Below are 14,643 nucleotides of genomic sequence, written 5' to 3'. Positions count from 1 at the left end.
GATGAAGAACCATCGGTGGGTGAGAGGAAGGCAGGCTGGGGTAGACTCGGGAAGTGGCGGGACAGCTTCGAGGGGTACTGAAAGGAGGAGGGGCTGTTTGGAGAGAGGAGACTCCACTGGCCAGGGGGTTCTTTCAGAGATTTTAGGGTACCCCAGTCAATTCTCATATGGGTACTTTCCCTTTATAAGCATGGACCTGGCCTTTAGGGGAGGAGAGAGGGAGGGAGGGAAGGACAGGGAGGGAGGGAGGGAGGGAGAGAGAGGGAGAGAGAGAGAGAGAAAGAGAGAGAGAGTGAGCCCAGGTTCAGGTGTTATTCTACAGACCACTATAGATGTAACCAACCTTCTTATTAAATAAGAAACACAGAACCAATGCAAAGAAGAAAGCCAAGAGGTCAGAGCTAAGAGCTAAAACCTTACCCTTCCTCCTGCGGTGGTCCTACCTCTCTGAACCAGAGCTACCCCTGTGTTAAAGTCTTTATATAGAGTTCCTGTTCTGCCTTCTCATTGGTTGTAAACCCAACCACATGACCGCCTCCTCACAGCCTGTCTGTATAGACCTCCAGGTTTTCCATGATTGGTATTGAGATTAAAGGCATGTGTATCCAATAATGGCTGTATCCCTGAACACACAGAGACTTACCCAGCCCTGCCTACCAAGTGCTGGGATTACAAGCGTACGCCACCACTGCCCTGCTTTCCTATGGCTTGCTAATAGCTCTGACCCCCGAGGAACTTTATTTATTAACATACAAATAACATTTTAATACAAATAAAATATCACCATAGACCACCACACACATTTTACTTAAAGATGTAGATAGTGAGTTGTTACTGGTTTGGACAAATACTTGATTCTCATATTACATAATGTAAAAGAGTCTGAAGGAACTAAAGAAAGCTAGGTGGGACCATGCTAAAAGGGCCTAGTGTTCTACTACAAAGTATCTACTAGAAGCTGTTAAGGTCTTGAGCTGCTGTAGGAAAGGCAACTCAGCTGTTTGGACTGGGAGAATAGTTCTAAGCCATTTGTCCATATTACTTTAATGACCTTTATATTATTACCAGGGGACAATAAATGCTGTGAGATGGTTCTGTTATTACTAATAATGATAATTGTTTGGTCCTAAACCACTACACACTTTGTGGTTTGATTGGGAATGTAATCAACCCAATCACTATGAAAGTGGTTGTTTGGAAATTTCTCAAAAAATAAAAGCAGAATTACCACATGACCCAAATATACCTACCACTCCTGGACAGAGACCTGAGGGAATCTAAGTCAGCAGGCCACAGAGACACCTGCTCACCCATGCTTACTCTAGCGCTATTCACAATAGCCAGGGTACGGAACCAGTTTAGATGCCCACCAACAGATGAATACATAAAAAATGTGGTCTGTATACACAATGGGGTTTTGTTCAGTCATTATGTCATTTGCTGTGGGAAAATAGACACAACTGGGGATCATCCTGTTAAACAAAAAATCCAGACACAGACAAATATTGCATGCATTCTCTCATGTGCAGAATCAGATTGAAAAAAAAAATAGAGGGGGACTATGTGAGAAAAAGAAGGGAACAGGAGGAGGGGGAGGAGGTGTCAGGGAGAATGTGATCAAAGTATGTTATATATATGTGTGAAAATGTCATAATGAAACACTGCTTTGTACATATTTTAAAAACACATTGCTTATAAAAAGGAAATCTTTGGCCCTAAATATTAATAGTGATAAGGTTAAAGACCACGGGCTATAAATAATAGAAACTATGGATTCAAACACTGTTAGACAGTAGATCCACTCTCAATCTCACATAACCAAAAAAGATTCTAATGACAGAGATTTGGGATTTTGTCAATTGGTGTCTCAATAGTCTCATCAGGACCAGGTTTTCCGTCCTCTGGGTTCCAAGATGCTGACAGAATTTTCTCTGATCCCTTCTGCCCAAAGGAAGGTGGCTCCATTTCTCCTTGAGTGTTCCTAAAGGGACATCATCTTCCCTTAGTTTCAAGGCCTAGAATCAGACAACATGGCCACCTCCCTCCTCATCATGTCATTGGCCTAGAGAGAGATCATCACAGGGTGGTGAGCTCAGTCTCCCTGAAGCTCAGCCAACGGCAGCTTCCTGATAGGAAGGGCGGAAGAAAAGAGCAGATGCTTGAGAGTCAAACATCATCTTCTAATAGTCCAGCACAGACAGGCTTCTTTCAAAATCTGTGCAGGGACTACCTGGATCCTTGTTGAAAACACCACAGGCATGGGATGGACCTTGGGGTATGTGTTTGCAACAGGCTCCATGGAGGGACTAGGATTGCTGGTCTACAGGTCATATGTTGAGCAAATCACCACATGATGTTACACATTCCTTTTATGCTATGTATTACATAAAACTGCCCTCTTGGCCTGATGAGATGGTTTAAAGGGGGTAAAGGCAGTTACCACCAAGCCTGATGACCTGAGTTCTTTCTACATGGGAAGAGGAAAGAACTGACTCTCATAAATTATCCTCTGGCCTCCACATGTGTTTTTGTGACATGTATGCCCCAATCCCAATGAATGTAATAAAAAGTGTTTTTAAAGTTGTCATTTAACCCTCTTTACATGTGTAGTTCAGAAATGGTGAGTGCTTCCACGTTGATGTGCAACCCATCTCTGAGGCTCTTCATTCTACAAACAGAGCCTCCATATCCATGAACAGACTCCCCCATCCTCCCTTGCCTACACCCTGGCCTTCAATTGTTTACTTTCCATCCCCATGGATTGGCTGATCTAGACACCTTATATACATGGACTCTCACAGCATCCTTTTGTGAAATTTTACTTAGCATAATGTCTTCAGGGTTCACCTATACTGTGGCTTGTACTAGAGTGGCCATCATTTTTAAGGATGGAAAATATTTGACCTCTGTGAGGATTGCTGGCATGAACATGGGAACATAAGTGTGCCTATGAAGTCCTGAATCTAAGCTCTTTGGGGTACAGATCCAGAAGCAGAAATGCTGTATTACATGGTGACCCAATTTCAATTTTTTTTAAAAGCAATCATCATAGTTTTGCATTTGGCTTAAACTTGGCTGCACATTATACTCATGTGAAGATTTTTACAAATGACTTCTGTTTGATTTCCCTGCCAGGGAAGACCCTCCAATTCCAGGTGTTCTCTCAGTGGCTGCATTCTGAACCACAAAAGACTGCTTGGGGAGGGCACACTGGCAAGGAATGACCTCAATCAATTCTGGTTTGAGATATTCAGGAAGTCACCTCCTTAAATAAATAAAGGAGTCAGTGTTTCCTCCTCCAGGTTTCAATTTATTTGTCTTGGGATTTGGCTGGTCCTCCAAATCTTTCAAAAGCCCCTTAGTGGAAGCTGGGCATGGAAGCATGCACCTTTACTCCCAGCACTCAGGAGGCAGAGCTAGGTAGGTATCTGTGAGTCTGGTCTACATGAAAAGTTCCAGGACAGCCAGGGCAACATAGTGAGACTTTGTTTCAAGTAAATACCACCTTCCTCAAACAAACAACCAAACAGCATCATCATCATCATCATCATCATCACCACCACCACCACCACCTACAACAACACCTCCTTTATAAGATTTGAGAACCGCCGGGCGGTGGTGGCGCACGCCTTTAATCCCAGCACTCGGGAGGCAGAGCCAGGCGGATCTCTGTGAGTTCGAGGCCAGCCTGGACTACCAAGTGAGTTCCAGGAAAGGCGCAAAGCTACACAGAGAAACCCTGTCTCGAAAAACCAAAAAAAAAAAAAAAAAAAAAAAAAAAAAAAAAAAAAAAAGATTTGAGAACCACTACTTCCTTATTTTTCTCAGAAAGTTTGGGCTACTTTGCTAGAATGATGGGCTCCAGCTGGGTAGGATTTTGTGTATGACTGGTATGTCTGTGTCGCCATATGGTGACTCAGCCCAGCTCCAGGGCAGTGTCACCTCCAAACCACCAGGCACATCAGATCCTCATTAGCCACCAGTATGAAGACAATGATTCTCCCACCCCCATGGCTTTGAACTCAGAGAACTTCAGAGCAGGCAGGCCTTGGGAATCACCTACTCCATTTTCTTTCTTTTGAAATTCAAAAATATTTCCTTATTTCAAAAGAAAATTTATCTGGAATGTATTTATGTAGCACAATCAAAGCAGAATTACTCTAGGATGTTCAGAATGAAGCAAGATCAGGGAGACCTGGGAGCATCTCCCTAGCCACTGGTACTCCCCATATTCATCTCTGATCTAACCTAAATCATTCCACCCATTGGAAAACCAAGGCTCAAGAACTGAGTTCATGGGCTAGAGACCATGTGTTTGTTGAGCAGCCTGACTTTGTGTCTCCCAGCAGAGTATCCCCCTCTGGGGACATGCAGTAGTCCCTGGACTGCTCCAGTTGGGCACAAGATTGAGTTCTCGGTCACTAGATACCATCAGAGCAGCTGCAAATGCCTTGGCATAATCCTGCCAGGGAAGACCCTCTGATTACAGGTGTTCTCTCAGTGGCTGCATTCTGAACCACAAAGGACTGCTGGGGGAGGGCACACTGGCAAGGAATGACCTCAATCAATTCTGGTTTGAGATACTCAGCAAGTCCCCTGCTTAAATAAAGAATAAAGGAGTCAGTGGGATTTAATCACAATTCCCAAAGGAACTACCTCCCCTCGCAAGCTCCATACTATTTAAAGGTCATTTTCAAAGGCTACATAATAGGTCTTAAAGAAGAGACCGTCACAAGCACACACCCAGGTAAGTAGCGGGAGATGAGGGGACTTCAGGAATGCCATGGAAATGCTTATCTGGGGTTTGGGCTGCAAGCTCCAGTTGGGACATTCTAGCAGGTGTGTCCACTCCTTGGCCCATAGGGCCGCATGTACTGAGGACAGCTATCAGTGTGGCTCAGGACCAAATTGCAGACTTACTGAAAGCAATATGAGCTCTTCTTTTGTAATTTTTTGTGTGGGGGGGGGGGCGTGGGGGAGGGGGGAGGGGGAGGGGAGAGTGAGGGACTCAATTGTATGGTTTTGAGCATGAACTTTGTGACAACACATATCACAAGATCAAAAGGTTGGACCTGATGTAATAGGAATTCAAGATGGAACATCTCCCAGGAACTAAAAACGAAGTTTATATTCTCTGAGAATTGTATCAGATGACACAGAACTGTCACCCATTAGAACACAATTGTTTTCTTAAAATGTGAATTGGAAAAGAACAGTATTTCAAAGTACTTTATATAACCTATGATTTTAAGTGCATATAATTACATTATGAAACCAAGAAGTATGTATAAAACCATCTTGTCTACGTCCCTAAAAGTTTATATATCCAAACGGCTAAAAATCATCCTCAAGAGGACTTACTTTCCAAAAGAGTGAGAGATTATTTTATTTTCATGTTTATTGTTAGGCCCCCATGGTATTACCTAGATCGAGGACTGAGATATTAAATTTTAAACTTCCTCTTTGGCCTTGTGAGAGGGCAAGAGGAAGAGTTACAAGAAATATTATGGGGTTGTGGGTCCTGAAAGCATTAGGGATACTACCAGTTAGCTCAGTGGCAGTGGCAGAGTGCTTGTCCAGTATGCATGTAGTCCTGGGTTCAAGTCCCCTGTAGTAACCAAAAAAGAAAGAATACTACTATAAATATTTTGTCCTATTAAATACTGTGGAGGGCTGGAGAGTTGGCTCAGTGGTTTAGAGTACTTGTTGGTCTTCCAGAGGACCTGGGCTCAATTCCTAGCACCCACATGGCAGCTGACAACTAACTGTAACTCTATTCTCAGGAGATCTGGTGCCCACTTCTGACCTCCACAAGCACCGGGCATGAATATGGTGCACGTACATACAAGCAAAACACTCATACACATGAAATAAACATATCTAAATTTTTTTTTTAATGCTGTGCATTGTCGAGGCTGGGCCATCAACACTCCATCACGAGAGGGGAGTGCATAAGATCCTGCCCTCCCTGAGGAGCCGCAGACAAGTTACTGGTTGCTGGGGGGCTGGTTGCTGGGGGGCGGGAGGTCGTATTCCTCAGGGGTGTAGCCACTAGTATGTTGCCCTTACTGAAGGAAACAGTTCCCCCACCTTGCTCATGCAGCAATGCTAATGAAATGCAGCGTGGGGGAAATAAGAAGAAAAGCGAGGGGACTTGTGAGGAAGAATAATGGGTTTGGTGGGAGGGGAGCAGAGCAGTGGGGAATAAAACAGTCTCAATGGGAGAATATGATCAAAATACTTCGTTTATACACATGAAACTGTGAAGGAATAATGCAGAAATACTGTGGAGTATACAAAGTATTTCTTATGGAGTTTAATGCCAAGAAAAAGTGTACCTTTCTAAGTAGGTGTATTCCACTTTTATGACAAAAAGAATTTGCAAGTGCTGTTTCCTTTTTCATATAGGGCGCTAGGAATCTGAGCTCAGCCTGGTGACTGGGTACTGAAGGTAGCCCGGGTTAGCCCCCCTCACCCTAGTGTTCTAGTTGCTTTTTTTTTTTGTTGTTGTTCAATGACTTCATTTTCCATACTTCTTCTTGTAATTTAAAATTTCAAATCCACATATTCAGAGCACTCATGCTCACCTCTCCTTCCTCCCTTTTCCTTTTCCCTCCTCTTCTGTTTCTTGAGACCTTCCATACTAAACAGCCTGGGCCGACATCAAACTCTCCATCCTCCTGGCTTAGTCTCTGAGTGCTGGGGTCACAACCATGAATTGCCATGCCCAGCTACATCTTTACTGAATGCAGTGTTACTGTACCATGGGTCTCAAAGATTCAGGGCCTGATAGCTCAAGCCTGTCCATCCCAGCTACTCTGAAGACTGAGGCAGGGGGATAACAAATTCAAGACCCACAGAGCACCTTAATAAAGTTTTTATCTCAAAATAAGAAGGAGCTGGGAATGTAAGTGATAGAGTCCTTGCCTAGCTTACATGAGGCTCTGAGTTTACTCTCCAGAGAAGAGGAAGGGAGGGAGGGAGAGAGAGAAAGAGAGAGAGAGAGAGAGAGAGAGAGAGAGAGAGAGAGAGAGAGAGAGAGAGAGAGAGCTCGAAGGTGTGAAGAATACGTAACCCTCCCAGGCAAGCATATTAGGGACAGCAGCCTATATGCACAGAACAGTGCAGGGCTTCTAGCCCCCAAGAAGAAAAGCATGAGAATGAGAGCCACAGGCTGTCCCTTCCATGGCTTTGCAGTGCGACAACAATGGGCCGACTGTACTGATGCAGGTGACCTGGATGGGGTGGACACACTCCCACACCCACTGCACTGGAGCCTGAGGGAATGCTGTCTACCGGTCACTGCTGCTTCCCGGAGCTCTGTGTCCTTCTCTCCACTCTTCAGTCTATGGCCTCCTCCTTCAAGTGGCCAGTCTCATGGAGAAAGGATGAAAAGAAGGGCGGTATTTTGTTTCCTTCTGTTGCTGTGACAAAACCCTCTGACCTAGAGTCACTTGGGGAAGGAAAGGGCTCCTTCGGCTACCACTCCCAGGTCACACAGTGCATCATTGAAAGAGGTCAGGGCAGAAACTTAAGCAAGAACTCGAAGAAGAAACCACAGAGGGATGCTGCTTTCTGGCTTGTTGGCTGCCAGCCTTCTTAGGCAGCCCAGGACCATCTTGCCCAGGAAAATGGCTCCTCACACAGCCGGCTGGGACCTTTTAGTCAATTAAAAGCAAGTCAATTAAAAATAACAATAGTCGCCGGGCGGTGGTGGCGCACGCCTTTAATCCCAGCACTCGGGAGGCAGAGCCAGGCGGATCTCTGTGAGTTCGAGGCCAGCCTGGTCTCCAAAGCAAGTTCCAGGAAAGGCGCAAAGCTACACAGAGAAACCCTGTCTCAAAAAACCAAAAAAAAAAAAAAAAACAAAAAACAATAGTCAATTAAAAATAAGCAAGACAATTCCACACAGACATGCCCTCAGACCAACCTGATAAAGCCAGAGACTCCTTTTAGATGATCCTAGGTTGTGCCAAGGTATCAGTGAAAGCCAGTGAGCACAGGCTATGTACTGTTTCCTTGATGCTGGGGTCTGACTCTGAGGTGTTCAGAGTTGCAGGAGCCATGGCAAGACTGCCCTCATACAATGGAAGGGAGCATCACACTCATGGCCTCGGAGAGCTTCCAAAGGGCTGCATTTTGTACAGTCAGCTCAGGAAGCATCTCCAAGGTGCACGCAGCTCACCTCCGTGTCCCGAGGCTGGCTACTCAGGTTCCTCTCTCTGTGGGGATTGCTTGGCTGGAGGATGTGAGCTTGACAGTCACTAGTGGAGGCCCCACACGACAAGGAAAGCAGCCCTTAGAGGAGGAAAAGGACAGACCCCCTAGTACTGACTGGCGTGCTGGGTTTAGCTGTGCCTGAAGTCGTCTACCCTTAGACTTCTCGATTATCTTAGGAAAAATCCAAGTGCCGCCCACTTTATTTTAGTTGGGATGGCATTAGTTATAACAAAGGATCCTGAATAGTAGACCTTTGAAGTTCACTTACTAGCTCACTCATTCAATAGAGACCTGGGATGGGCATCACCAAGCCTTGGAAGCAGAGAAAGTCATTGTCAAAAACAGAGGTTATTTTTCCTGTCCTTACCCTTAGTTCCCAGTCCACAATGGAAAGCAAGATCCTTTATTTCCTCTGCTATTTTCTGGCTTGCATGTGATTCTTCTACTATAGACCTTTCTCTTGACCAGTCTGCATGTGATGACCAAGTAAATTCAATGATCCCCAGGGGTTCAGTGAGCATCATCCATACCCAAGAACTTGAATTTTTGAACTCATAAGACAGGGCCTCCAGCAGAGGCTTCTCCACAGGCCCACAGTAGGACACAGTGATCTAGGGGTAAGGATGACATCACCAAGGCCAACGAAGGGCTCCCAACCTTGGGGAACTGGAAAGGGGACATGAGTGAAGGTCATGAACTTCAGACTCTGTTGTAAGGTATCTGTGTCTGAAGGTGACTGCTCACTCCCGCTGGAGTGGCCTGGCTGAAAAAAGGAGTCCTGAGTTTGGTTCAAGCTCTGCCCATAGCCAGTTCACTAAGTGTGAGCCAATCATCTGTGCTTCATCAAACCAGAATGCTAGGCGTATTGGAACTCTGCACGCTGGATCCTTGCCATGGTGTGCCTCTCTGTTCATTTACAGTCTTCAGATGGCACAAAGCTCAAACAGGCTCTGTCCTACCAGTTCCAAGTCCAAATAGCTCTGAAAACCAGAGTGGTTTTTTTTTTCTCCTTTTTTTCTTTTTTTCATTTTTTGGCAAGGAGTATACACTTAGGAGCCAAACCTGGCCTGAATGGACATGAGGCTATTTATAGTCCTTATTATCCCATTTGGTGTGAGTATTTATACATTTCATCACGAGAATATTAATGGGTTTGTTTACAGGGTGCTGGGCCAGACTCCACTGGGAATGTCTGGGAGACACAGAACAGTCACCATATTATATTGCCTTCCTAATATTAAAAATGTCTGAACTCCTCAAAACTTCCACCCACCTCTCCAATGTTGAATAGGGTTCTACGAATCTCCACCAAGGCCAGTGTGTAGCCAAGACAACTGCCAAGGTTCCCAGGACACATTAATGGTCCCCAAAGCTTGTCCACACCCCATCTCATCCCATGACTATGAGTCTCTCAGCACTTTCAGAATATCAGGTTGTACAGTTATGTACTAGATCAGGTCACTTTAGTCAACAGTGGACATTATGTATGAACAGGACCCAGTTGTAGGAGTACAATGGAGCTGAAACTCCCTGTGGCCTAGAGATGTCATAGTCGTCCTATCACTTGGCACAATGTTTGCAGCGTAAACCAACACACTGATGACTGTGTAGCACATGACTGAGTAAAATGTATGCCATGCGTGCATGAAGACTGGGTTTGGATCCCCAGCACCTGTTGAAAAGGTCAGGTGTGGCGACACATACTTAAGACACCAGCACTGGGAAGGCTGGAACAAGAAGTTCACTGGGCCTCACTGGCCACCCACGATAGCCAATCAGTGAGCTCCAGGTTCAGGGAGAAACCTGTGTGGCAGATTTTTTCTTATTACTGTGATAAAATACTTGAAAGGAAACAGCCTTAGAAAAGAAGGGTTAGTTTTGGCTCATGGTTCAAGAGTGAAGTCTACCATGGTGACAGGAGCTTAAGGCAGCTGGTCACACTGTACCAGTGGGCAAGAAGCAGAGAGCGATGAATGTCGCCTGCTTGGTGGGTTCCCTTGTTCCTTCCTATTCAGTCTGAGATTCCAGCCCATGGAGTCGTGTTACCCATATTTAGGGTGGGTCTCCCACCTCAGTTAGCCTAGTGTAGAAAAACCTCTTGTGGATATACCCAGAGGTTTGTTTCCCTGGTGATTACAAATCTCATCAAGTTGGCAGTGTAGATTAATCATCACATTCTGCCTCAAAATTAAAGTGGAGCGCCAGAAAGATGGCTCAGCAGGTAAAGACCTGATGGCATGAGCTTGGCGATCTGGATTTGATTCCCAGAACCCACATAAAGATATAATGAGAGAATCAGCCCCCAAAGCTGCCCTCTGACCTCTACATGCATGCCATTTCACATGCATACACACACACACACACACACACACACACACACACACACGCACGCACGCACGCACGCACGCGCACACACACACACACATGCATGCACTACTCATACACACCCAAAGCTCAGCATGTACAATTATCAATTATGTGTAGTGCACAGGACTTGATAATGACAATAAGCCCGTTACTAGTCTTTGTATTTATGATATTGTACTTTTTATCATTATTTTTGCTTACAAAAATTTAGTGTGAAAAAGTATGCCATGTCCTATAGCTTGGGTGTGGTTTGAGTGTCTCCCCAGGGACTGTAAGGACTGCTAGCTCCCTTCTCAGGAGGTGGCCTAATGGGTCACTGGCATATGCCCTTAGAAACTAGTTCTGATGGGACTCCTTGGTAGTTCTCTGGGAGTCTTGCTCTAAAAGTGTGTTTGGCTTCACCCAGCTCTTTCTTCTTAGATTATCTCATGATATTCCTTCCTGTGCCCTCCACTGTGTGCCATGCACAGGGGCACCACACCAAACCAAGGGCACTGTGATTTTTGGATTTTCAGTTTCCAAATCTGTGAGCTTCACAAAACCCCTTCTTCTACCAACTTAGCTGCCTCGGGCATTTTGTGGCAGTAATTCAAAGGTTCACAGCTAACCTGACAGTCTTACACAGCCATTCTCTGGATGGCAGTAGGAGGCCGTGTCATGTGACTGACGAGACCTTTTAGGCGTATCTAAGTATGCTCTCTGATGTTCACACAGCCATGGACTCACCTGTTTCTCGGCACACCTCCCTAGCCTTAAGCAACACATGTCTGTTACTTTTCAGCTTCTGTAAAATCCTGCCTAGGCTACAGTCCCTTTATTCTAGCTGTGACTGGTCTCAGGCATATTTTTCCTTCCTGAAAATATTCTCTTCCCTTCGGGGCCCCGTGCTCTACAAAGAGAGAGAGAGAGAGAGAGAGAGAGAGAGAGAGAGCAGATTTACTGAAGGCCATGTGGAGAACAGATGAGGGTGGAGATGTAGTTCAGCAGCAGAGCGACTGTCTAACAGCCAGTGTTGTAAACCGTGGGCTGTGACTCCATGGGAGATCACATCACTTGACGTAGTGGTCATGCAAAACGTGGCAAGGAGCCCAGATCAAACGTACCGCGAACCCGAGGTGCTCCTGCCAGTGTGCACTTCTGTTGCATCCCATGGTTCCTTGCAGCTGTGGCACTAAACACACAGCACACACGGTGTAAGTGCACATGCCGACAACATGTGACACCAGCAAACACTGCCTGAAACAACGTGGCTCAGGCTCGGGACTCCTGTGAGCTGTGAATTCCAGTCTCCCTATTGTGTGCATGAAAACTTTTCTGCTCTTGTGTTTAGCTGTGGAAATAAAGGCTTAATTTGTTCCTAGTCCTTCCTCAGCATATAAATACTACATTAGTACATATTTGGATTGTACTGTAAGAGGATACTTTTTACTTACTTTTTTTAATATTCATTTTTAAATTTAATTTTAAAATTTTTAGTTTTGAGCTGGGTAGTGGTAGCACATGCCTTTAATCTCAGCACTTGGAAGGCAGAGGCAGGTGGATCTCTGTGGATTCAAGACCAGCCTGGTCTACACAGCTAGTTCCAGGACGGCCAGGGCTACACAGAGAAATCCTGTCTCAGAAAATTTTTTTTGTTTTGTTTTTGAGAATTTCATACACATGAGTATAATATTTACATAACTTCTGTGCTTCTTGTATATAGTACTAACTGTGTTTAGAGCTGTCCACTTGGGAATGGATAACCTATCAGGGGCTTGTCCCTAGAGAAAGCAGATACTCCTCTTAGCAGCCAGTGATTGCTTAGAAGTAGCTCTTCATCTAGGAACTGGCCCTTGTAAGGTTTCCTCCATCCACATTGGCATATCGCCTGGCGTTGTTAACACACAGGCCTCGTTTGGGTGACCATATTATTGAGATGTCAAGGATGCAGCTTCCCTGTCATATACAGAAGACATCTATCTCACAGCAGACGCCCTGGTTCTCTGGCTCTGACAAACTTCTTTCCCCCTTGTCCTCCATTTCCCCTGATTTTCAGGTGTAGGTCGTTGATGTGGTAGTTGTGGATCTCTGTACTAGTCTCCATTGGCTACATAAAGAAGCTTCTTTGGTGAGGGATGAGAGCTGCACTTATCTGGGTAGAAGGATAAGCAGAACACAGCTAGAAATTACGTTAGTTTAGGAAAATGGCAGAGTAGGTTCTCCTCTGAGGCCTATGACCTTTCTAGCTATGGATAGTTGGCTGGGTTCACAGTGGTAGGCATGAATTCCCTCCTACTGAGAGAGCCTTAAGTCCAACTAGGCAACTGTTGGTTACCCCCAGAGAGAAGTGCCACTATTGCCCTGTTGGGGTGATCGTGCCCGGCTGGTCATTGTTGTGGTTCACAGGCTTACAGCTTTTCTCTCTTGGCAGCTTACACAGCACCTTCTGATACTATGAGAGCCAGTCCTTATGGAAGAGACCACCAGGTCAGTTCCAACCGCATTTCTCCAAGACCTGTGTCCATGGTGTGTAATATCTTCAGGAATAGGATCTCACTTTCAAGTTCTAGAAGGTAACCAAAGGTGATGACAATAGTCTATACTGTTTGGAAGGGGTTATTGTTCCACCCTGGCCATTAATTCCTGCTGGGGTTTTTGGTAGGTAGTCTGTGGTTCTTGGGGGAAGCATTACCATCCCATATGATGCAACTCCATATAGGAATATTTTATTTTAAGAATTGCTGTTTGAGTTGCTGAATTAACGTTCATACACATAAAAAAAATTGGTCAATAAATTGTAGCTTGGGATTAGGACAGAATTTCCAACAATTTCTGAAATGGTCCAAAGCATACGTCTGCCATTTTATACTACATATTTATGTGAAGTGGTGGTCTTAGCCTTGGTAATTATAATTAATATATAAAATCAAAATATGGGTCAACTTTGAAAGATGTTGATGTTCTACATCCTGCAGAGTCAAATTCAGTTAAGACTTGATTCATTCTTTCTTTCGCCTTGGGGTGTGTGTGTACATGAATGTGATTTGTATGCGTGCATGTGTGTACATCTATGTGTTTGCGTGAGTATCTCTATGAGCATACCACAGCACACATATGGAGGTCAGAGGACAATCTGTAAAGTCAATCCTCACTTTCCCCCTCTAGACAGGGTCTCTTGTTTTATCAGACTCCCCAGCCAATCTTGCTACAAGAGTGATAGCATTATACATGCCATTACACATGCATGTTACTGTGAGCAGCTTTTACATGGGTTCTTGGGGTCTGCACTCAGGTCCTCCTGCTTTCTGGAAAAGGTCTTTCCCCACTAAACCACCTCTTCAGCTAAGACTTAATGTAAAAATAAATGAGCACACCCAGCTTATTTGTATGCAAATTTGCTTTTTGTCTTTAATTGTAAAATTATATGGCTACCAAAGAATTGTTTTGAGATGAATTTATGATTCATTTTCAGCGAATGTTTGGTTTGCGTACTTATTTTACGTACTTACATATGTGCAGTCACATAAAAATTTCTTAAGCAGAAAGGGGTCAGGAGCGGAATGAGTTTAAGCCCTCCCTAGCATGCACAGGACCCTGGGTTTCATTCCCTGATGGCAAAACAAACCAGCAACAGTATTACTCCACTGTCTGTCACATAGCATCTATATCTGTACAAATGCATACTTTAATTCACTGTTCAATTTTTTTTTACTGCAATTTAATTCTACTGTCTCGATGCTTGCCTACTCTGGAAATATCATAAGTTGGTGGGAACAGGAAGGCTGAGGAGGAGACGCCAGCCTGCCGTCCAGGGAGCAGCATGTAAAGGCCACAGGTAAAGCCACAGAACATGTGGCGACATATAGATTAACAGAAATGGGCTGAGTTTAAACGTAAGAGATAGTCAGTGGTAGGCCTGAGCTAATGGCCGAGCAGTTTAATTAATATAAGCTTCTGAGTGATTGTTTTATAAGTGGTTGTGGGGTCTGTGGGGCTGGGCAGGACTAGAGAAAACTTCAACTACAATAAATAGAATCATATGGTACTTGATTTTTTGTGTTTATTTCATTTAGTATA

The sequence above is a fragment of the Peromyscus californicus genome, unplaced genomic scaffold (assembly GCF_007827085.1).
Source record: "Peromyscus californicus insignis strain IS unplaced genomic scaffold, ASM782708v3 Scaffold_7__1_contigs__length_154581171, whole genome shotgun sequence".
Lineage (NCBI taxonomy): Eukaryota > Metazoa > Chordata > Mammalia > Rodentia > Cricetidae > Peromyscus > Peromyscus californicus.
The sequence above is the reverse complement of the archived record's forward strand: the minus strand, read 5'-3'. Positions refer to the sequence as shown.